Raw genomic sequence first — 26060 nt, forward strand, 5'->3', positions numbered from 1 at the left:
AGGCATGCACACACAACCACAACGGACTCCACATGTCCCAGCAAGCCTACACACAAACTCTGAGGCAAATGCATCCCAGGACACTTTGCCATCCAATCACACTTTGCCAATAAAATCATTTCATTTCATTCCATTCCATTCCATTCCATTCCATTCCATTCCATTCCAGTCCAGTCCAGTCCAGTCCAGTCTAGTCTAGTCAAATCTATTGTATCTAGTCTAGTCTAGTCTAGTGTATTGTATTCTACTCTACTCTACTCTACTCTACTCTACTCTAAAAGTAAAAGAAGAACACCTTGAGAGCCTTCAAATACTCTTCTAGGCGTTTTTTTGCAGACAAGGAGGATGTCCGGACTAATTCTAAGCTAAAATGTGTCAGCACACTTCCTCAAGGTTTTGTACCCTTGAGAATTCAAGGGTAGAAAACTTTCAGGAAATGAGATGATACATTTTAGCTTTGAATTAGTCCGGACAGGATTCAAGGTTCAGGTGCCAACTTTCCTTCCTTCATCAGAATTTCGTGCTATTATTTTTTTGCAACTGGTGGGAGGAAAAGGTTGCTTCCCGCTAACCCCCTTGACCAACCCAACCCAACCCAACCCATCTCTCCATCTTTCTGCTGTTTTCCTGCTTCTGAGTGAGGAGAATCAGGGAGGCTGCAGACTAGCAGAGGCGATGAAAGGAAGAAGGCACGGATGTATCTCTGAGTCACTCAGATGGAACAGGAGTGTTTGTGTAGTGCATGTGTGTGATTTTGTAGAAAAGCAATATAGTGGTGGTGGTGGGGGAATATTCAACATAGCCAAAGTCAGAAACCAGGTCCTTTCCGTGGATTACAGTTGTGAGCAACCTGTGACAGGATGCCAAAAAAGGCTTCTGACTTAAATCTTGATATCTAAATGGTAGCTGCACAGCACATCCGTTAGCTCAGGGGTGTCAAACTCAAGGCCTGTGGGCTGGATCCAGCCCACAGGGTGCTTAAATCTGACCCGCTGGAAACAGCGAAGGACCGGCCCAGAGTGCCTCTGCCAGTGAAAACACATATGGCCCTCCCAAGCTCCATTTTTGCTGGCAGAGGGTTGCAGGAGGCCTGTTGCAGCCGAAAACGGAGCTCAGGAGCCCATTTTCACTGGCAGAGTGCTTGGGCCACCACAGGTTCCCCTGACATGAGTGACATCGAGCTGGCCATGCCCCCCCTGGCCATGCCCCCCCCTCCGGTCCCTCAAGGTCAAACACGACTTGATGCAGCCCTCAATGAAATCAAGCTTGACACCCCTCCATTAGCTCAATAAAAGTAAAGGTTCCCCTCGCACATATGTGCTAGTCGTTCCCGACTCTAGGGGGCGGTGGTCATCTCTGTTTCAAAGCCGAAGAGCCAGCGCTGTCCGAAGACTTCTCCATGGTCATGTGCCCGGCATGACTAAACGTCAAAGGCACACAGAATACTGTTACCTTCCCACCAAAGGGGGTCCCTATTTTTCTACTTGTATTTTTACGTGCTTTCAAACTGCTAGGTTGGCAGAAGCTGGGACAAGTAATGGGAGCTCACTCTGTTATGCAGCGCTAGGGATTCGAACCGCCAAACTGCCGACCTTTCTGATTGACAAGCTCAGCATCTTAGCCACTGAGCCACTGCGTCACCATATTAGCACAATAGAATATTGCTTTCTTGACATCTTGGTGGAACTGTTAAAGAAGCCGGAGGAGGTGAGAGAGGGAAACTATCCTGAACTAAGTAAGTCTTTACTTGCAAACCCTATTTAGGTTTAAAGTCTTCTGTTTGCACAGATTGTGCAAGCTTCTAATTTGAGCCATGCTGAATCATAAACTTCCCTTTTAACTGTGCCCAGTGGGTTGTCTGGATCTTAGACTGGAAGTTTTAGAGTTGACCTCTGAAACATCCAAATAGAACTAGTGAAATTTTGGAGATAGCATGCTAGCAAAAAAGAAAAAGAAAAGAAGAATAATCTGACTATATTTGGCCTAACTTTAGTTTTCGACTGGTCGAAGCAGTTTTCTAGGAAACCTCCCCAAGTTGAGCTGTCTTTTCTAAAGAACCCCTTATCACATAGTTGTTTACATCTTCTTGTTCAAAGCAGTTCTTTCATTATTACTAGCTGGCATTTGATTTTCCTGTTGATTCTAATTTAAGTAATACGTTGCCATGGTATTCTTTAAAACAAGGCATCAAGAATTCTTCTTCAATGAGAGCTTTCATACCAACAGCTCAACTTCAGATGGTCTGTGAATTTGCTGGGATTAATTTGATGATGGTGAAGGCTCCGTTCTGGAAGATCGACCCAAGAAGTCTACTTGAATAATCATGCAGTCATCGTGTAGACATCTAAACTCATCCTGTTGTTCCTTAAAAGTAAACAACAAAAAGCACAATGAAAACAAAGGTGAATAATTACATTTCAAAAATCTATTTATGTGTGTATGTGTTTGTGTAAAACTCTGATCACGTATGGATAAAAAAGAAGATGTAGGATTAACTACAACGCTTAGAATCAAAGAATCATAGGCCTCAATGGGAGCTTGGAGGTTTTCCAGTCTAAGCCCATGCCCAAGACAGTAGTCCGGAGCAAATGGATATCCAATCTTTTCTTGAAAATATCCAGTGATGGAGCACCCCAAAACTCAAGGAGGCAAGCTTTTCCATTCATTAATTGATCTCACTTATTAACACATCACTCTTAAGGTCAAAAATATATCACCAAACACATGGAGAAAAGAGATGACTGAATTGTTAGGTAGCTATTAATTTACAAATATCAGAACATAAGTAAAAACAATTACCGTATTTTTCAGAGTATAAGACGCCCCAGAGTATAAGACGCACCTTAGTTTTTGGGGAGGAAAATAGGGTGAACCAATTCTGCCTACCAGGTATTCATTTTTATTCCCATAAAACCAGAAAAGCAAGCAAACACAATACTATAGTAAAATGACACCTTTTGCCACTTTTTTTCTTTCCCAAGGCAGCCTGGGAAAACTCTTAATAAGCTTAACTAGATGTCGGGGCATTCAGCTAAATGCACTTCACACCTGTAAAAATGTAACAAAGCTGAATCAACAAACCAGCCCAGCTCTTGCAAACATTTGAAGCTTTTTTTCAGCCCTAATAAGGTGCTAACAAGTGACTCTTCCAATCTTCTATGATTTGTCTGCATCCATCGCTTCACTTATTAGGGCTAAAAAAAAAACTTCCAAAAAGCTACATTCAGAGTATAAGAAGCACCCAAATTTTCAGCCTCTTTTAGGGTGCAAAAAGTGCATCTTATACTCCGAAAAATATGGTATTAGGATTTTGAAAGGAAACGGCATGTATCCAGCAGAGGCTGAGGCGTGTATGACCAGGTGAAGGGTGTGCTATTTACCATGCTATCTTTTCATGGTCCTTGATCTTTAAACAGTTTGATAAGTCTGGATATGCTTTTGCCCTAAGGACATCTTCCAAAGGAAGACAGCCTCATGTAAAAATTGCCCTTTATTGACATTCTTGGAATATTTTTATTATGAAATAAGTTGATTCCCAGTGTGAAATACTCAACAGCTGAAATTCTTGTAACTCCATCCTTTTCATGTCAATAAATCTTGTTAAAGAAGTTTTTGTGCATGGAAAGAATTATATTTATTTGGCAGCTGCTGCTAAAGAGCCTGACCCCGTAGAAAGGACTTGCCTGTTGCCTCCAGTGTCTCACCCAGTTCTGTCGAATGTACCGTACTTCACAATGTGACGGTGGGTTAATATTATTCCATCCATGGAGACTAATCAGATGGAGACCGCTCCATTAAATTGATAGTTAATGTCATCCACATTTAAATTATGTTAAATAAAATTTAAGCTTTGATCAGGCTCCAATCACTTCTTCTTCCAGAATCTACAAGAGCATTAAGTGAATTTTCTCCCATCCCCGAAATCTTTCTTGCTACATTAAGTGAATCTGGCTTCCCCATTGATTTGCCTGTCAGAAGGTCACAAAAGGTGATCCCATCACCTCGGGACACTGCAGCCATCATAAATACATGACACTTGCAAAGAGTCTAAATTTTGATCATGTGACCTTCGTGATACAACAGTCATGAGTCACTTTTTTTAGTGCTGTTGTAATTTCAAACAGACACTAATCAAATGTTTGTAATTCGACGATTATCTGAACATACATACATACATTTTAATGAGGCAAGGCTGTGGATTATGAGCTTGGATTTCAGTGGAGGGTTGTTATTGGTTTTTTTTTTGCATGATAGTAGTAGCAATAGCACTTAGAATTATATACCACTTCACAGCCCTCTCTAAGTGGTTTACGGAGTCAGTATCTTGCCCCCAACAATCTGGGGCCTCATTTTACCAACCTTGAAAGGCTGGAAGGCTGAGTCAACTTTGAGCCAGTGAGACTCAAACTCCTGGCAATGGGCAGATTCTGCCTACAATACGGCATTCTAACCACTGTGCCACTAGGAAGGAAAATGAGAAAGGGAAGAAGGGAGGGAGGAAGGAAGGAAGGAAGGAGGGAAGGAAGGAATAACAATAGCACTTAGGTTTATTTTCCACTTCATACTGCTTTACAGCCCTCTCTTAGCAGTTTACAGAGTCAGCCTCTTGCCCCCAACAATCTGGGTCCTCATTTTACTGACCTCGGAAGGATGGAAGGATGAGTCAACCTTGAGCCGATGAGAATTGAACTCCTGGCAATGGGCAGAGTCAGCCTGCAATAAGGCATTCTAACCACTGTGCCACAGGAAGGAAAATGAGAAAGGGAAGAAGGAAGGGAGGGAGGGAGGGAGGGAGGGAGGGAGGGAAGGTCAACCTTGAGCCTGGTGAGATTCAAACTGCAAAACTGCTGACCATGATCAGCAGAAGTAGCCTGCAGTAATGATCTCATTTCCTAGTTTTAATTAGATCACAGATTAATCCAATTGCTTCAAAAATGCTTTTCAGCTCCCTAATTGGCTCCTTGGGATGTCCCTGATTATAGCCAGAAGCACAGCAGGGGTTTTGCTAGGAAAGACTGTGAACATGTCCTTCTGGCCAGCTGAAACAACAATGAAAACCGGAACAGCATCTCGCAGGAACAATGTGCCAATCTTAAGATCTTCCCAGCTGCATAATAGAAACACAATCGTTTTATGGAAAGTTTAAGGCAGACCCCAAAATGTTTCACGCTCTGTTTATTTGCTGAGTTTTAAATCTACCTGGCCCCTCAGAAATTTATCTAAGCGATACTTCTGTTAGCTACGTGCAATCGCTATCTGCTGTTGAATTTCCTGATAACATGATTTTGATCACTGTTGTAAGAAACTTCAGCATTTATTTGAATAAGAAAGCGAGAAATGAGTAAAGGTTTAAACAAAAAACAAACAAACAAAAATGCTTGGCATAAAAACAATTATTCAGCGATCTTTAAATACAAAAAAAAAAACCACCCTCAAACCATTGGGGGGGGGGGAATGAGAGCTAAGCATAGAATAAAACTTAAAAGTTAGAGTAGAAAATTATATATATGAATATATATGGATTATATATATGAATGAATTTCATGTTGGATTCCAATTTTGTCTTATTTAGAAGAGTCTTAATTAAAATTAAAGAATAATCTTAGGATGCATTGTACTTCTACGTGCACTTAGCTGGAAATAAACATTAATGCAGTCAGTGGGGTTCACTTCCTATGGGTACAAAAAATACTTTTATAATAGAATAATTACAAGTACTCCTCACTTAAGGATGGTAATTGAGACTGGCAAATCTGTTGCTAAGAGACACAATCATAAGCCACAATGTCATGTGACTGGGCTGACTTATGACGGCAGCTCCAGTAATCCCAGTTGCCATTGTTAAGACGAATCCAGCATGGCTGCAGCATCCATTTGTGGCTTGCTGCTGGCTTCCCCATTGGCTTTGTGGGCACTGAAGGTAAGCGATAATGAATGGGAATGATAATAACCATAGCACCTAGACTTACCTACCGCTTTACAGTGCTTTACAGCCCTCCCTCTCTAAGCAGTTTACAAACGCATCATATTGCCCCCAACGATCTGGGTCCTCATTTTACCCACCTCGGAAGGATGGAAGGCTGAGTCAACCTTGAGCCTGGTGAGATTCGAACTGCCAGATTGCAAGCAGCCGACAGTCAGCAGAAGTAGCCTGCAGTACTGCACTCTAACCACTGCGCCACTGCGGTTCTTAATAATTATATGACTGTAAGATGCTGTGTCCGTCATAATTGGAAGCTGGTTGCCACGCTCCTGCATCAGGACCGTATGGTCCACTGGGATTCCAAAACAGCCACAACTTTGAGGAATGGTCATAAGTCTCCCCATATAGAACCATTGTAACTTTGAATGGTCACGGAACAAAAGTGTCAACTGGGACTACCTGTATACTGAAGGTGAATCAACTCCTACCCTCAAAATGGCACTGTAGAGCACTGCACACCAAGACAACTAGACACAAGAACAGTTTTTCCCCGAATGCCATCACTCTGCTAAACAAATAATTTCCTCACCACTGTCAAACTATTCACTAAGGCTGTATTACTATTACTATTAGTCTTCTCATCATTCCTATCACCTATCTCCTCCCATTTATGACTGCAGGACTGTAACTTTGTTGCTTGTATCCTTTATATTGATATTGATTGTTTCCTGATTGCTTATTTGTACCGTGTGACTATCATTAAGTGTTGTATCTTATGATTCTTTTTATGTACACTGAGAGAATCTGCACCAAAGAAAAATGCCTTGTGTGTCCAATCACACTTGGCCAATAAAGAATTCTATTCTATTCTATTCTATTCTATTCTATTCTATTCTATTCTATTCTATTCTATTCTATTCTAATAAAGGAATACCAGAATATAATATACCAGAATAGAATTAGTAGAAACTTGTTATTTGTTATTCTGTAAACCTTTCTAACACATACATGTAAACATTTGTTTTCTGTAACAGACATATATTATGCCCTTGTATTTCTAACGTATATACCTTGTTTCCTGCAACTAATTTCCTGCTGCAGTAGGGTCTGTAAAACATCTGGCATTTGTCAAAAATATGATTCTTGCCATTTGGACTCTTATCAATCTCCCTCCTGCAATCTATGGGCATAGAACGCTAAAGTGACCGCTAAAATAAAATGAACAAACAAAACACAATGTCACCTCTGTGTAGCTGATCAAATGAGAATAAATATGAAGACATTCATGCTTTCCCCACATCTGCTCAAATGAATGCCCAATGCAAGGCACCCACGGCAAACCTCTTGAAGCTCTACACAGAGATACACAGGAGTACTTTACATTGGACATTTTATTCTCCTACTTCTTTACATTTTTGCTTTAACCGTGCTAGATTTATGGGATAGATGCTGTGGGAGTTTGAAGTATTTTCCCTGAGTGTCAACATTCCTGCGCCTCAGAACCTAATCTCAAAGCAAATTTCGAAATAAGATCGGAAAGGAAAATTATTTTCGGGGAATAAATCACAGGGATCATCAAAGCTTAGCAGCTAAGTATGTCTATCCTCTTAGGAAGACACTCCCAAACATGTGTTCTCTATGCATTTATTTGCCTGGAAAGAATGAGAGAAGGGAAAAACCTCTAATTAGCTATTTCATAGATTAAAAGGAAGCAGATGCAAAGTAAGTATCTATACCTTACTGCCCCTTATGGCTAGTAGGTCATGAATTGTGTAGCAATCAGCGGCACTTAATAGACTAACAAACAGAATAAAAGAATAAGCGAGATGAAAGGGTCCTTGGAGGTCGTCTAGTCCACCCCCCCTGCTCATGTAGGAGAGCCTATAACAGTGATGGCAAACCTTTTTGTCACCAAGTGCTGATCTGGGATGCAACCCGGAAGAGGAGCTGCCAAGGGAGCATACACATGCCGGAAAATGCACTTCCTGTTTCCGGTGGGCACATGCACACCAGCCATTGGTTATTGGAGCTCATGCCCATGCGATGATCAGCTGGCTGGCACGCATGCTCCCGCTGGATAACAGAAAACCAGCTCTTCCTGTGTCTGGCACTGCTGCACCTACTGGCCAGCTGATCATCATACATGCATGGACACCAAAAACCCGGAAGATGAATGGGTGATGCTGTGTGCGCCAGCCGATGTGGCTCCATGTGCCGCTTTGGGCATGCGTGCCATAGGTTCTCCATCATGGGCCTATAACATTTCAGACAAATGGTTGCCCACTCTCTTCTTAAAAGCCTCCAGTGATGAAGCACCTACAACTTTTGAAGGCAAGTTGTTCCACTGATTAATTGTTCTCACTGTCAGGAAATTCCTCCTTATTTGTAGGTTGAATCTCTCCTTGATCAGTTTCCATCCATTATTCCTTGTCTGGCCTTTGGGTGCTTTGGAGAATAGCTTGACCCCTTCCTCTCTGTGGCAGCCCCTCAGATATTGGAACACTGTTACCATGTCACCCCAGTCCTTCTGTTCTTAAAACTAGACTTACCCAATTCCTGCAACTGTTCTTCATACATCTTAGCCTCCAATCCCTCATTTAATTTGACCCCCCCCCCAAATTAAATGTGAATGTACATACTGTCTTTAGTTGTGTTGTGCATCTGGTAGTGTTGGTTCTGAAACATTTTTGCCCACACTGTAATCATACAATGCTTCACAAACATCGCCTTCATCATCATTTGCAATCTGATGCCTAATGTGGTTGCTCCATAAACAATCTTTGATGTGCATTCTGCTAGTAACTGTAGCCAGTCATTTCACAAACAGTCTGTCTTCTTAATTGAACATCGCCAGCTATTGGATCAACTGTTTTCAGCAAGCTCTTTATATGCATTGTCAGGATTAAAGCACAAAATAGTTTGCAAGCCAAGAATAATTTAATAGTTGATGGATCATTAATGTACAACGGAAGGAAGGGATCTCGGCAACATCCTAAATGATCACTTGGTCAGCTCTGAAGTTCTACCCCGTTTCCCTGAAAATAAGACCTCCCCGGATAATAAGCCCAATTGGACCTTTGAGCGCATGCGCTAAAATAAGCCCTCCCCGAAAATATTGCAACACAGCAATGTCCATAAGGTGACTACGTTCGCTGCCTCCTGCACCTCAAAAATAATAAGACCTCCCTGAAAATAAGGCCAAGTGCTTATTTTTAGGGTCAAAAGAAAATAAGTCCCTGTCTTATTTTTGGGGAAACATGATATATTCAGCCAATTCCCTGTTATCTAGGGACCTGCGGCCTTTTCCACATGCAGATGTTGCTGAATTACATCTGTGGAGATGGTCAAGGATGCTAAGAGCAACACCTGGAAGTGGGATGTTACCCATCTTTGTCTAGAGATTGAGTGGAAGTAGAAAGATCCAAGCAATAATATGGAATCAAAAACAATGATTCAGGATCAAACCTAAGGAATCAATTTGACTCTATTACTCTGTCTATTGATCTCGTTGGGTGAAAAGTTTAGTTTCTTGAATGCCTAGCTTAATTCCACCAGTCTAAAAAAGGATTTTTTAAAAAAGAAATGTGATTGACAAGGGATTGAAAAACAGTTTCGAATTTCAGAATGCAGGGTACTGAAACTATAGAAAACGCAGTTTGGAAAGAATTAGAGATAGCGTATAAACTTTTACATTCAATTTATTTTGACGTTGGACAGAGAGATATTTCATTTAACAGCATCAAAAATTAGGAAAGCTAAGCAGCATTGGGTAGTTTTACTAATAGAATAAAATATATTTTGTTAATGAGCATAGTTTTGCATTATATAGGTAAAGGTAAAAGTTCCCCTCTCACATGTGCACTAGTCGTTCCTGACTCTAGGGGGCAGTGCTCATCTCCGTTTCAAAGCCGAAGAGCCAGAGCTGTCCGAAGACGTCTCTGGGGTCATGTGGCCGGCATGGCTAAACGCCGAAGGCCCCCGGAATGCTGTTACCTTCCCACCAAAGGTGGCTCCTATTTTTCTACTTGCATTTTTAATGTGCTTTCAAACTGCTAGGTTGGCAGAAGCTGGGACAATTAACAGGAGCTCACTCTGTTACACGGTGCTAGGGATTCAAACCGCCGAACTGCCTACCTTTCTGATCGACAAGCTCAGCATCTTAGCCATTGAGCCACCGCATCCCTACAATGTACTCATAGCATGCTTACTTGCCCTTTCTGCAGGCTCATTAAGGGAAAGCATCAAAGACATTCCAAAAATGAGATCAGGCTTATAATTTCAAACAGAGCAATTCCATTCCTCCAAGCCCCTTTTATGGTTAGAGGTAAATGCCTTGGGGTAGGATGGGCAGCAAATAAAACGTTTTGTTTCTCTAGCATTGTTTGAGTCGGGCAAATATGGCCAGTGAAAGGAAAGGGATAAATCATAAATATGTAAATATTTAACCTTTTTTGGTTTTCTCAGATCTAGTCTATCCTCCTTTCTGACCTGTAGACTCAACAGGAAGAGGTGAAATAAGGACTGAACTCTCTTTCATACTGAAGATCATTACACTAAGTTTTTTCAGGCAAACCAAGCTGTATCAGTCCAATGTGGAAAGCCTGCGACTGGAATCTGTGTAATTTTTCCTCTAGCAGATTATTTGACATTTCTGACTTATTATTATCTACTCTCTGGGAATGGGCCTTTGGCAATGTAGATCCAATTAATTTTTAATAGCGTCAGTAAGGCACGTACAACACTTTTATTTTCTGTCTCTGTCTCTCCTCTCTTTCTATTTCTTTCTCTTCTCTCTCTCTCATCTCTCTCTCACACACCTCTCTCTCCTCCCCCTCTCTCAACTCGCCTCCAGAAGTTGTGAATGCTCCAACACTTAAGAAGATGTTGGATAACCATTTATCTGAAGTGGTGTGGGCTTTCCTGCCTCAGCAGGGGGTTGGACTAGAAGACCTCCAAGATCCCTTGCAACTCTGTTATTCTATTCTATTCTCTCTCTCTCTCTCTCTCTTCCTTTTTAGACAGACATATAGCTAAAATTGAATATTGATAGCATGATATCTAAATCAAAGAAAGCAGCCTGTCAAACTATCACCGTTAGATGGGAAAGCAAGAAAAGTCTCTTAAGGTTAGTATCATGAAGCACCATGGCAAAACAAAACAAAACAAAAATCAAACAAATTATCTACTGGAGAGTTAGAGTTATAAGTGATAACACTGATAATTTACAAGTGTTAACACTCACAGTATAAGTGTTTTGAAGTTGTAAAAACCCTCATCCAATGTGATCTCTTGAACACACTTCATTGCATTTCACATTATTGAGCAATGCTGCTTTTGAAAAACCTTAGGTCAAAAAGACTGCTGAGACATATTCCAGATATATACCATATAAGAACTTGTATATATGAACAATGTTATTAAGCTGGCCTGTGACCATAATGAAGATTAATTTGACAGATAATAGTGTCTGTTTTGTGTATGTTTGTGTGTGTGTGTGTGTGTGTGTGTGTTATTCAGTGTATTTTTGGCAAGGGCTGAAATCATGCCAGCCTTTCATAATTACTATTTGCAGATACGTGTTGCAATAAAGTCTACTTAAAAGAGTGACTAAGAGATCTTGCGGGGGGGGGGGGGGGGGAGTTGTCAAGCACCCTGAGACTAAGGCTGGATCAGAAAAGGTCATTTTGCAGGGAAATAACCCAGTTGGGCAACTGGAAATATTTTTCAGCATCATCTTAGGCTAAAAACCCACTCTTGTTTCAGTCTGGGAAGGCTTATATCTCGGGTGTGCAACTGAGAAAGAGGCCGTGCATGGCTTGTGAATTCTGGAGGCCGTTTTCTAGAAAGTAGCCACTAAATGTTTTACAAGAAGAGTACTCAACTCCTCTGCTCGTAATAAAATTCCGTATACCACCAGGCCAGTGGTGGGATACGTACCTACCAGTGCCTGCTGGGAGAACCAGGTACCGTTCCGGTACAGTGCCCGCCCTCCTTACCTATATTTGAGCCGATCGGGGCTTTCGCACACACGCAAGGAGTATACGCTGCCTGTGCGACGCTCCATTGAGCAGCTGGAGCATCGCAGGCGGTAAGTACACATGTGAGCACTGCATGCATGCTGCATGCGTGCATGTGGTGGACGCCGGGCCCCGTTGCACCACACCGGATGCAACGGGATCCGGAACCCACCACAGGCTTGAAATTTTAGGCCTGGATAACCTTGAACTACGCCGTCTACGTTCCGACTTGAGCTTAGTGCACAAGATTATCTGCCACAACCTGTCCTACCTGTTAATGACTATTTTCACTTCAACTGCAATAAACACAAGGGCTATCCATAGATACAAAGCAAATGTAATCCCTTCTAATCTTGATTGCAGGAAAAATGATTTCAGCAGTAGAGTAGTAAATATGTGGAACATGCTCCCCGATCTTGTTGTTAGTTCTTCTAATCCCCATACCTTTTATCTTAAGCTGTCCACTGTGGACCTTACACATTTCTTAAGAGGTCCCTAAAAGGGAGTGCATAAGTGCACCAGCATGCCTACCGTCCCTGTCCCACTGTCCCATTGATATGCACTCTTTTTATGTGTTTATGGCTATGTTTTGCTTATTTATATCCATTTATTTGTGCCTACTTATTTCCTTGTACTTGTTGACAAATTAAAACAAATAAAACAAATAAAATAAATAAAATCTGCCCGAACGAAATTAAAACAAATAAAACAAATAAAATAAATAAAATCTGCCCGAACGAAAAAAAAAAGTGACCTTGGATCATTTCTAAATCTCATTGAAATTAGGTACCCAGGTAGTCCTTGCATCCACAATGATTAAAGCCAACACTCGTGTTGCTAAGCGAGACGCTTGTTCAGTGAATTTTGCCCCATTTTATGACTTTTCGTGCCCACGGTTGTTAAGCGAATCACTGCAAGTGTTAGGTTAGTAACCTGGTTGTTAAGTGAACCTGCCCCCCCCCCCACATTGACTCTGCTTGTCAGAAGTTGCAAAAGAGGATCAGGTGACTACAAGTAAGGTGACCAACATTTTTACAATGAAAAGGAGGACAAATAAATTGGGAAAAAAATATCGTAAATAAAAGAAATATTTTATTCATTGCAACAATAATACACTAAAATATGATATATGCATAATAAAAACATTTGTAACATTTTATTGTAATTATGCTTACATGCCTGTTAATTATTATTTAAATGAGTACTTTTCCATTGAATTAATATTTTTTGCCAATGTATCATCTTCTAACAATATATTGGAAATATCTGAACAAGAAATATCCTTCATATTGAATTTTACGGCAAGTGCTGCAGTATCAACATTCAATCTCAATCTCAGTCTACTGCGTGTGTATGTGCCGTGTCGTGTTTCGGTAAGAAGTAAACAAAGCCACTTGCACGCGACGCTCTCTCTCAAGGTCTCCCATACGGAGTGCATGCGTCTCATAATAGCATCTTATACTGCACTATACCGAGCCTTGACGAATTGTCATGTCAAATACAAATACGTCACATAACGCGCAACAGATTAGTCTTCAAATATCGAAAAGGAGGACATGTAGGAGGACACTTTTCGAGGGAGGATAAAACTTACAAAAGAAGGACTGTCCTCCCTAAAGGAGGACGGTTGGTCACCTTACTACAAGACACTACAACGGTCGTAAATACGAATCCGTTTCCAAAGGTCTGAATTTTGATCACGTGACTGTGGGGATGCTACCCGTGTTTCCCTAAAAATAAGACCCCCCCAAAAATAAGTGCTTGGTCTTATTATTTTTGAGGTGCAGGAGGCGGCGAGCGTGGTCACCTCATGGCTGCTGCTGTGTTGCAATTTTTTCGGGGAGGGCTTATTTTAGCGCATGCTCAAAAGCCTGATTGGGCTTATTATCCGGGGAGGTCGTATTTTCGGGGAAACAGGGTACAATAGTGGTAAGTGTGAACTTAACGACGGCAGCAAGATTGTTGGTGGCGCAGTACTGGAAGAAGGAAGAGTTGCCTACTATTCAAGAATGGACGCTAAAAATAGTAAATCTAGCAGAGATGGCCAAAATCACAGCATATTTGAAGGACCATTTGGATGAGAAATATAAGTTGGAATGGAGAAGATGGATTGACTATATTCAAAATAAATATCGGACTAGGAAATTTCAATTAGCTTATGAGTGAAGGCACAAAGAATGTTACAATTTACCTAAAATTAGTTTAACAAAAGGGGAATTAAAGCACAAGAGGAGGTAGGATGTCAAAATCAGTTAGCTTATGTTAGTGCATGATTGCTAAATGTTTATACCCTGTATTTTGCTCTGGGAGGTTGGGAGGAGGGGGGGTCAGAGGGTGGGAAGGGGAAGGGGTAATATTTGTAAAATGTGTCAAAACCTTTAATAAAATATTTAAAAAATAGTGGTAAGTGTGAAAAACAGTTCTAAGTCACTCTTTTCAGTGCCACTGTAACTTCAAACAGTCACTAAATGAACTGTTATAAGTCGAGGACTACCTGTACTTTAAAAGATCCAGTCCTATACAGGTAAAGCTCGAGTTACAATCATAACTGATCCTGAAACCTATTTTGTTAAGTGAGTTTTGCCCCCATTTTAGGACTTTTCTTGTCACGTTTGCTAACTGAATCACTGCCGTTGTTAAATTAGTAACTTCGTTGTTAAGTGAATCTGGTTTCCCCCCCGCCCCTGGCTTTGCTTGTCAGAAGGTGGGTCGCATGACCCCGGGGCATTGCAACCTGTCATAAGTGTGAGTCAGTTGTCGTGCATTTCCTTCCACATTCAAAACGAAAAGGTGAGAACAACTTTTGAAATTTTTTTAGAAGGTGCACAAACAACTTTGGTAGATTTCACCCAGTTTGAGGCCTCAACATCCTGTTGAGTTACAACACCTCTGGGTGCTGTAATTGACAGTTTACATAACGGCTGAGTTCCAATAACCTACTTAAACTGATTGCTGAATTGACCTATTTTCTGATTAATCAGAAGTTAATCCAGGGATGAAATTCAACCAGTTCAAACCCAGCGGGGCAACGCAGCTCCAGCAGCAGCAGCACCCAACTGATTGGGATCGGGGTGGGGACAGGGCAGCGGGCGTTGCACGCGAGGGCCCCGTGGCAGCCCGATCCCAAGTGGCTGCCCTCTGCTGCTGCTGGAGTTACATTGCACCGCTGGGTTTGGGAGCTTCTGCCCCTCGTGCCGTACTTTGCATCCGGCAGAGTCCTGCACGGACCTCTTCAGGGTGCTGGCATCTTGGAGCAGCACACCGCCTGATCAAGATGGCTTATGGCATCCTGCAAAGCCCGCTTTGTGCGGAATCGAGTTGGCAATGGGCAGCGATGCGGAGACTGAGAGAAAGGAGGGGGGCAGGTAGCAACCTTGTTCTCTGCTTGTGGGCCAGAAAGAGAAGTTCCTGTGAGGGAGCCCACAGAACAAAATTAAGGCGCTCTGGGGAATCCCCCTCCCAAAAAAAGACAGCAAAGAGCCCCAGTCTGGCGCGTCCCCCCCCTCAAAGCCTTTTGCCACTGCTTCAGCGGGCGTGGGTTGATGGTGGTGGGTCAGGTGACTGAGTGTGCATGAGTGACGTCAAGTTGGCCATGCCCACTCAGTCACATGTCCCCCATCTAGCCACGCCCACTGAACTGGTAGTAAAAAAATTTGAAGCCCACACCTGCACGGAAAGCACTGAGCACGCGAGCTCACATTTGCGAACCGGTAGCGAAGATAAGTTGATTTCACCCCTGAGCTAATCAGATTTCTGCTTTTACAGAACATCGCAAGCGATAAAACGACTGGCCTAGCTGACTATGTTAAAGCAAGCTAAGCCACTGGATTTGTAACTGATCTGACTAAGGCTGAAAACTCGCCAGTCTTAGCATGTTAAGCAAACTAAGTCATTAGGTTTGTAACTGATCTGGCTCAACGCATTATCAGAGCCCAGTAAATGGGTTAGCCTGAGTATCAGCCAGTGGTGAAATTGAAATGTTTTGACTACTGGCTCTGTGGGAGTAGCTTGGTGGGCATGGTGTGGCTTAGTAGGAGTGGCAGGGGAAGGATACTGCAAAATCCCCATTCCCTCCCCACTCTGGGTTCAGCCAGAGGTGGCATTTGCCGGTTCTCCAAACTACTCAAAATTTCCACGACCTGTCAAAAACCTGCTGGATTTCACCCCTGGTATGAACCGTCCTGTAATTAGTCAGGGATGAGCAATAAGTGGTTATCCAGATGTTCATCCAACTGTTGTCTTTAGTTTTAATCCAGCGGTCAAAAGAGGTAATGGATGAGACCTGCTGCCGGATATACTTTGCGAAGACACATGTTGTCTTTTTAAACAGAAATTGTCGTCCCTCCCCCCCTGCACACAAACACTAAAAGCAACTGTTTTTACCATTTAGGAAGAAAACTTCCTAAAATGGAGAAGAGATTATGAAAAGCCAAACCAAACATTTGATTTAGTGTTATCTACAGTATACTGTGACTGAATTCAGAGGCCCTCTGTCTATGAAAAGATTAGTGCGCAATTGGATCATTTTCCCGTCTTGCTTTATGGAAAATATAAACTGATAGGTTTTTTTTTTCCAATTGAAGATTACAATTTTGGGCAGTCATCTGTCAATGTGGAGTCCTTGATGTTCTCTGAACTTGGCTGTTTTCTTGCAGATGTTTCATTGCCCAAGTAGGCAACATTGTCAGTGCTAGAAGGGAGAAGGGTTTGTGGAGTGGAGGAGGAGGAGGAGGAAGAGGAGGAAGAAGAAGAGGAGGAGGAGGAGGAGGAGGAGGAGGACTGTGTCATCCTTGGTGCTCTTTGAACTTGGTTTTTTTCTTGCAGACGTTTCATTACCCAACTAGGTAACATCATCAGTGCTAGATGGGAGAAGGCTTTGTGGAGAGGAGGAGGAGGAGGGGAGGAGGAGGAGGAGGAGGAGGAGGAGGAGGAGGAGGAGGAAGAAGAAGAAGAAGAAGAAGAAGAAGAAGAAGAAGAAGAAGAAGAAGAAGAAGAAGAAGAAGAAGAAGAAGAAGACAAAGAAGAGGAAGAGGAAGAACAGGAAGAACAGGAAGAAGAAGAGGAGGAGGAGGAGGTGGTGATGGAGGAAGAGGAGGAGGAGGACTGTATGATTCTTGGTACTCTGTGATCTTTGTTGTCTTCTTGCAGACATTTCATTACCCAACTAGGTAACATCATCAGTGCTAAATGGGAGAAGGCTTTGTGGAGAGGAGGAGGAGGAGGAGGAGGAGGAGGAGGAGGAGGAGGAGGAGGAGGAGGAGGAGGAGGAGGAGGAGGAGAACAAGGAAACAAAGTAGGAAACAAGGAACACGTAAACTAAAACAGGCTAGAGATTGTAGCAAGGATCTTGAATGCAGTTGTGAAACTATATAAAAGATTGACAATCACACTGGAACATGAAGGCAGCACAAATCAGTAAAGTTACAAAACAAAAAACAAAAATAGGCAGCCAGATTAAGAAAAAGGAAGTTTAGCAAAACGGTCACAGTTACTGCAGTTCATATTTGTAATATTTTGCAATAATATTTGTACTGATGGAATTACCCATAGTGTTTTTATTAATAGATCAGTAGCTATTGATAAATATAAAACATAAGGCAGTTTATTTATTTATTTTTCTTCTTTCCTTTTTTTTGGCTCACATTTTTAGCTTGTTGGAGGTTTTCTCATTTGTGTGCTTTTTTAAAGTTTAAATACTATTTTGCTAATTGGGTATGCCATTATTGGGGGGGGGGAAATCAAGAATCTGTATCGTTAAAAATGATAATTGAAGCTGCTAATTGAACAACATGGTCAATCACAACATACGAAAAATAATAAGTGAAGAGGCACAAACATAAAATAAAAGAAAGCTATATACAAAGGACAGAAATACAACTTATGTAATATACAGTCAAACTGTGAGCAAGATAAGCCCATCCGTTATTTAAAGATGGAAAGATACAGGTGGAAGAAGTATGCAATTCTAAGCACAGTGAAAAGAGATCTGTAAATAGTTACCAGAATTTAAATAAGGTTGGGTGTGGAATTTGTTAAGATAAACTTCCGTGCTAAAGAGATATTAATCAGCACCATTGACAAGTAAATAGACACTCCCTCTTCGGTCCCTTGTTGTTCTATCAAACATTAAGGAGAATCCCCAGTGGTGGTTTTCCTCACCAGAGGATAACACTTATATGTAGGGAAACTACGTAACTCCTTTTTATCATTTGTTCAATTTTACATGTAGGGCTAGAAGAGTTGTGGGTGTTCCATCGCTGGAGGTTTTCAAGACAAGATTGGAATTATTATTAGAAATAAAATGTAACAAAGAACATTATTTGTATGAAAATATAAAGTTGGGATCTCTGAAAACCCATCAGAGAAAGTAAATAAGCAAGGGCAACAACGGAAAGGAGGAAGGATGAGGAGGGAAAGGAAGAAAGGGTAAAGCAGAGGAAGTGAGGGGAATTAAGAATGGGACAGAGGGAAAGGAGGAGGAGGAGAAGAGAGGAGGAGGGGGAAAGGGAGGGGAAGAAGAAAGGAGGAAGGAGAGGAGGAAAGAAGAAGGCAGAGAAGGGTGATTGAGAAGATAGAAGGAGCAAAATAAGATGGAGGCATGGGGTAGCAAGAAAGTGACCCAAATTGTATTCTATATATTTGTAAGAAAATAATGATAAAGATTAATGATGAATAGATAAATATTAAATAGTAATTATAAGAGGGTATATTTGTGAATGAATTTGAAAGAGAAAAATAAAAAACTTTTTAACAAAAAGAAAAGATTTGACCACCATTTGTCTGAGAGTTTAGCAGATTAACAGAGTTCGAAGGGAGCTTGTAGGTCATCTAGTCCAACCCTCCCCCCAAGCAGGAGACCCTACACCATTTCTGACAGATGGCAGTCCAATCTCTTCTTGAAAGTCTCCAGTGATGAAGCTCCCACAACATCCAAAGGCAAAGTATGTTCCATTGGTTGTTTGTTCTCACTGTCAGAAAGTTCCTCCTTATTTCTAGGTTGAATCTCTCCTTGAATAGTTTCCATCCATTGTTCCTTGTCTGGCCTTCGGGTGCCTTGGAAAATAGATGGTGGAAAGGCTTTTGGTGATCGGACTAGAAGACCTCCAAGGTCCTTTCCAGCCTTTTGAGTCTATGATTCTAAAACAGGTAAGCAAGCTTTGGGTCCCTAAGTCCAACTTTAGACTGTTCCTGTATAACGCGTTCTCACTTCCCCATGTCTTCTCAGGAGCTGTGATGTCAACTGGAAAGCTTTGCTCAAGGCAAGGTCACCAATGAATGCAGAAGAGAAAGAAGAGACCACACTGAGTTTTAAAAATCACAAAATGTTGCAATGGCTGAGCTAAGCAATTGCTGGATTAGAGCTGGATTGCACCAAAGAAATGTCAAGAGGTCTCTTTGGGCAAATATCTAACCTCATTACAGAATGTTTTATGAAGGCTTATTCATAAATTATTTTATTCAATTCTTTAACGTATTAATGCATCTATTAAATCATTTATAAATCCATTGATTTTGATCTCCCCCCCATGTGAACTGTCCTTCAGTTCAGTACAGTTCAATTTTCTACTTTTGCACAAAGCTTTCTTGCCTGTTTCTCTGTGCATAGATATTTTGTGGAAAACACACACCTACACCCACACACACACACACAGACAATTTCTCTAATATATTTAGCATTATTATTTTTCCTGGAATGTAGTTGTGCATGCAGGTTTTGACTGGAGAATTGCATCACAACAGTTGGAGGAATGCAAATGTTGAATGATGGCCAGCCAGCTTTCATCAGCTGACACATTGCTTTGAGCCTGCAAAATTTACTTGGCTACTATTAAAAAGTGAGAGTGCCTAATAAAAGGTGGACATGTGTGCATCAGTCTTTTCCATTTTTCCAAGGTAAAACGCTGAAAATAACATGATTTCTAACTTGGCATAATGCATGGCTTTCTGAAGCTTTTAGAAATTAAAAAAACAAACAAACTTTCAGAGCATCATGGTGCCATCCAGACAGTTTGGGGCCGTTCTGTAGTCTTGATAAGTCTTACAATTGGACCAAATTGGTCTGGTCTGAGACCTAGCCAAAATACATGCCAAAATCTATTACAAATGTCTCCCTTCTCCAGTGTGTTATCTGAAAGTAGGATCTACCATTTTGGTTCTTATGGATACAAAAAAATCTAATTTCAAATCTCTATTGCATCCTGCTAGATTAGTTAAATGTAAAGATTCCAATCATCTTCAGGGCAGGGTTGGGAATTAATCAAACTAGACCTTCCTGGATGAAACCAAACCTATTGGACCATAGTGACTTTCCAGCCGGAGTGTACAGCTATGTTCATTATACCTGAAAACTGAGGATAACTTATGGCTGAAAGAGCCTTAGTTCCCCATGGATCCATATTAGGTCTATGTGCAAAAAAGCAAGACCTCAATACTTCCCTTCTAATCTTCAGATGAAAATCCTAAACTGTCTCTCAAGTACCACTGAAGCGCCATCTATTCCTACCTTGATGGCCAGTTGTTTCAAAATCTCATCCATCTTTTTCTGCCTCCTTATCAGCTTTTAGAGCAAGGGTGTCCAACCTTGGCAAGTTTAAGGCTTGTGGACTTCAGCTCCCAGAATGGAGTTGTTTGGGGTATTCTGGGAGCTTGGCAACTTTAGTCCACACAAGCCTTAAAGTTGCCAAGGTTGGACACCCTTGCTCTAAAAGCTGATAAGGAGGCAGAAAAAGACGGATGAGATTCTGAAACAACGGGACATCAAGGTTGCCAAGGGTGGACACCCCTGCCTTAAAAGTAAATGTTCCCCTTGCACATATGTACTAGTCATTCCTGACTCTAGGGGGCATCATCTCCAAAGACATCTCCGTGGTCATGTGGCCGGCATGACTAAATGCGGAAGGCGCACAGAACACTGTTACCTTCCCACCAAAAGGTGGTCCCTATTTTTCTACATGCATTTTAACATGCTTTTGAACTGCTAGGTTGGCAGAAGCTGGGGACAAGTAACAGGAGGTCACTCCCTTATGTGGTGCTAGGGATTCGAACCGCCAAACTGCCGACCTTTCTGATTGACAAGCTCAGCGTCTTAGCCACTGAGCCACTGCGTGCCCGCCTTAGAGAATAGCTTCAGAACACCAGACTGAGTTCCAGAAATATTTATTTTGCAATGCAACTTCTAACACCTTCAATTATTCCTTCCTCTTCTCATCTAGTAAATCAACAAAAGCTTTGTAGAAAGAGTGAATGGATTGACATAGGCAGAATGCCAAAGTCTCCAAGCTCCATTTAAAATAGGGAAACAAGTCAGGCTAGAAGTTAAAGGTAGGCAAAAAACAAACAAACCAGTAGCAATTTTTTTGTCTTTCCTTATTCATGGAGACACACGAAGGGAGGGATGCTGGTCAGCCTGCAGGATCCATGCCCTCTCAGATGTGACAGGGACAAGCACTAACTCTCATGGAATCATCAATTTGGTAAGCAAAACTTTTAACATCCCCTACTCCCCCCCACCACCATAAGGGCACAGGTTAATGTCATGCCAAATGCGATAAGTATGAGATTCCTAATATTAATTGGATTGAGTTGAATCAAGTCGTAAGGCACCGAATGGGATGATATGATTCATAACTTGTGCATTGGAAGGCAGAGGAATCTCTCTCCCATTCAGTAAAGGAATAATGATATAGCGGTTGTAAAAAGGATTGTGCAAGAACCATCAGCCTTTGCAAAGCAGGTTTCAGGCATTCACGTGCTCCAAAGTAAGTGCCTTCAGGTGCTTAAATTGTTCTGGAGATTCTGCAGATGGAGAGTCTAAAACACAAACAAGCATCTCTCTCTTAATGGGGAGAGATCAGTCCCCGATTCTAAAAACACTTCCTCTTTTTTTGGGAGGGGGGGAGGGAAGATAACCCACCAATGAAAGCAATAGTAGAGAAATTCAGCTCATAGCATAGCACCTTTCCTGCGCCAAGACTCCATTTTTTTCTCTGCTTAAGTCTACCTTATTCATGGATGCCTTATTTTTATTTTTGAAATTTGTTTTATTTCATCAAGCATGAATTAGATAACAGATATAAGTATAGATATGATTATGAATACATGAAATGAATACGAATACAAGGGAATATTAGGACAGGGATAGCAGGTACTTTGGTGCTCTTATGCTTACAGACCTCTTAAGAATGGAGTGAGGTGAACAATAGACAGTCTAAAGTTTAAAGTTTTGGGGGTTTGGAGAAGAAACCACAGTGTCAGGTAGTGCATCTCAACCATCTCATCTCAACCAACAGATCTCAACCATCATCTCAACCATCTCATCTCAACCATCTCATCTCAACCATCTCATATAAACCATCACCTCAACCATCTGATCTCAACCATCACTGGGCAGAAGAATGGACCAAATAAATAGAACGCATTCTACTTGGCAAAGAAAAACATCAATGAAGGAAACATAAACCCACCCCGGCCCATTCTCTCCCCAACGGTAAAAGTTTCCCAAAGATTGCAACTTCGCTAAAGTCAGGAGGAAGGCTTCTAATTGCAGCAAAATGACTTACTTGCAAGGTGTGTGGACAGCTGTCCCTGGAAGCTTCTCCTTCCCTTCCACAAGCTAAGCAGCAGGTGAGCTTCCACGTCCAGACACAAAGTGATATCGTGGGAAAAAAATGAATTCAGTTCCAGGGGAGGGAGAGAGAAAAAAAAAACTAGACAGAAGAAAATCTGCCTTTCCGGATTGATGAGAAAGACATCAGCGAAATTAGCTGGCCATTAAAAAGAAGCTGCTATTTCCTCAGTCCTAGGAAGAGAGAAAGTTCTGAACAGACTCAGCTAGTAGATGCAGCTCAGCTCCGTTTAAAAAGAAAAGCCACCGAAGCCCCTCCTTATTCCCTTGACTAGGGAGGGGCCAAGTCCTTTCAAAAAGAGATAGTCCGTACAGTAGTAAGAACGGATTGCTTCATTCAGCCAAGCTTTCTCCATTATGTTTCAACATGTTTTGGGTAAAATGCAGAGTCCCTGAGTTTCTTCATATAACCTACCTGTCTTCACTTGTTGGCTAATTATATTAGGGTTGTTTGTTGTAGGAGTTTGGCAATCTGGCCAAAAAGAAAGCTACATTTTTCTCTCTCAAGAGAGAGGCTCGATTCAACCACAATAATACACCAGCACGCAATAGATACAAACTCAAGGTAAACTGCTCCAAACTTGATTTCGGAAAATATGACTTCAGCAACAGAGTGGTCAATGCATGGAATGCACTATCTGACTCTTTTGTTACATCCTCAAACCCTCATAGCTTCAACCTTAAACTGTCTACTGTTTTTTAAAATATATTTTTATTATTTTTACATTTAAAACAATGCAGTACCACAGAGTCGAAGTGACCATACATTCACATTATACACAATTAGTCTCAACCATTAACTATTAGCCTACTTAGTGCATTATCTATCTTTCTGTCCAATCACAATATATAGTTTGTTCCAGTCTTGTCACTTTGTCTTATACCAATCATAAAATCTGTTCCAGACTTCAAAATATTCTGATTCCCCTTTATTTTTAAGTTCAAGAGTGAGACTATCTGCTTCTGCACAGGCCAACACTTTTCTGATTATATCTAGCCCTGATGGTGTATTTTCTTTTTTCCAATACTGCGCAAAAGTTATACGAGCCGCAGTTAGTACATGTATAATTAGATAGAGTACATTTTTCTTAAACCCCTCCGGTATTATGCCTAGGAGAAAAGTTCTGGTTTAAACAAAATTTGGTCTCCCACCATTTGTTCCAACCATGATTGAATCATTTTCCAATATCTTTTGCCTCATTGCATGTCCACCACATATGATAAAAAGTGCCTGGTGCTTTTTTTACAATTCCAACAATTTGGGGCCAGATTTTTAAACATTTTGGAGAGCCGTGCTTGGGGGAGATGCCATCTGTAGAACATCTTATGAAGATTTTCTTTATACGCCGTAGCCAATGTTAGTTTCTGATTAAGTATCCAAAGTTTTTCCCACTTAACCAATTCCATATTATATTTGCCCAGGCAACCACAGATTCTTTGACATGTTCTTCCTCGAATTTATATTCCAATAAAAATCTATACAGCACTTTGATCAACCTGTTTTCTGTCTCAAACAAAAGTTTATCTAACGCTGTGTAATCTTTAGCAATACCTTCCTTCTTCCTGTCCTGTGCAAACCTTGATTGTATCTGTAAATAGGACCACCATTCTACTTGTACCCCTTGTGATGCCAATTCTAATCTAGTTTTCTGTCTGTTCAATAACTCTTTATATGTAACAATATTTTCCATATTAATTAAATGGGTGTATATATGCTTCCATCGTAGATAGCCAAATGGGTGTTTTGGTATAGTGGTCGTGTTTAATTTTGTTCCATATTAATAACAGGGACTGTCTGATGTAGTGTCTATTGAAATATTTGTGTGCAGCTCCTTTTTCATACCACGGGAAGGCATGCCATCCTGCTTGGAGGTCATGACCTTCCAATTTGAGTAACCTTTTATTTCCCAACATTATCCATTCTTTTAACCATGTTAGGGTGGCCGCAATATAATAAAGTTCCCAATCTGGTATGCCAAATCCTCATTTTTCCTTAGTATCTTGCATGGCTTTGCGTTTTATTCTTGGTTTTCTTCCCTGCCAAATAAAATTCGAAACCAATTGATTCAAATCCTTAAAAAAAAAACTTTTTCTAATTTCATCGGAATATTCTGAAATAGGAAAAGAAATTTTGGTAGTACATTCATTTGTATGACTGCGATCCTACCCATCAGGGACAATTGTAGGTTTTTCCACCTTTCTAGGTCTTTCTTAGTTTTGTTGATCAGATTAGTATAGTTGTCTTCTTTGATGGACGCATACCTCGCAGATAAGTGTATACCTAGATATTTCACTTTTTAAACAAGTTGACCTCAAGTTGACCTCACCCCATTCCTAAGAGGTCTGTAAGGGGTCCGTGCATAAGCGCACCAGCGTGTCTACCATCCCTGTCCTACTATCTCCATTTATCTCTACCAGGGGTGGGTTCTGTGCTGTACTCAAAAACAAGATGGCGGCATCAGCGGCAGCTGGGCAACCTGGATTGCTGCCAGTTCTAGCTGCTCCGAACTGGTAGGAACCCATCTCTGATTCGTACCCATTTACTATGTTCATATTTATACTTATATCTGGTTTTTTTTTTACATGTTTGACAAACTAACTAACTGTGCAGCAGTTAAAGAGCTGAACATGGAATGGGGAGACTTATTCTAGTCTTAGCCTCCCCATGGAAACTCAGAGGGAGGGGCTTTGGGCCAGTCCCCCCCCCCCTTTTCAGCCCAAACTATATATCTCACAAGGTTGTAGACAGAGATAGGAGAAGGAAGTTCAACTCATGGGACTTTGAATTCCTGAACAGGAAGCAAAATATAAATCTCCCAGCGATAGTCCAACGGCTTGTGGACATTGATTTACAATACCTACGAGCCAGAGCCAACAAAACTTGCTCCCCACTGACTCTCAACCAACTTAATAATTATGGATTGAGGATGGCTTCCTATTTTTATACTCTAACTATTCCTAAGTATAGAAGAGCTTTTTCCCTAGCTCACTTTAATGTCTTGCCCTCAGCACTTTTGGATGGTCGTTTTAAGAGGCTCCTGATTAACGAGCAGCTGTGCCCTTGTGACAGAGCCGAGGTTGAAACAGCGGAGCACATCCTTCTATTTTGCCCCATGTATAACGCAGACAGATCTAAGTTACTGTCTCTTCTTGAAATCGTCCCTTCTAGACCTAATGGCTGCAATTTGTTTGCATATTGCCTTGGAGAGGTCTCCTCATACATCATCTCTCGGGTTTCCAAATTTTTCTTAAGAGCTGTCACCATTAGAGGAGAATGTTGTAACCTTCCTTAGTTAAGCTTTTGGTGACTGACTGCTACGATGCTATGATCAATTCTCCTATGTCTCTTTTGTAGTAGTCGTGTTTTGGTCTGTGACCGTAAATAAAGTATTATTATAACGCATGCAACTTTGAATTCTTGAACAAAAAGCAAAATATAAATCTCACAGAGAATGTCTGGCAGTGAAAAATATGCTTAGCTGCTTCGTAACTCGGT

The 26060-nt window shown here is 41.3% G+C and overlaps 1 protein-coding gene across 1 annotated transcript in view; it reads right to left on the reverse strand.

Moving 5' to 3' along the window:
* Positions 1–22766, reverse strand: part of CYSLTR1 (cysteinyl leukotriene receptor 1) — a 29728-nt gene extending 6962 nt beyond the window's left edge. The window contains exons 1-2 of the mRNA XM_081964142.1: positions 22500–22766; positions 2221–2364 (exon numbers count right to left, since the gene is read on the reverse strand). The gene's annotated coding sequence lies outside the window, so the exon portion shown is untranslated. The remainder of the gene's footprint in view (positions 1–2220; positions 2365–22499) is intronic.
* Positions 22767–26060: the final 3294 nt, after the last annotated feature.

This window comes from Natrix helvetica, assembly GCF_964273705.1.
Source record: "Natrix helvetica genome assembly, chromosome: 11".
Classification (NCBI taxonomy): Eukaryota; Metazoa; Chordata; class Lepidosauria; order Squamata; family Natricidae; genus Natrix; species Natrix helvetica.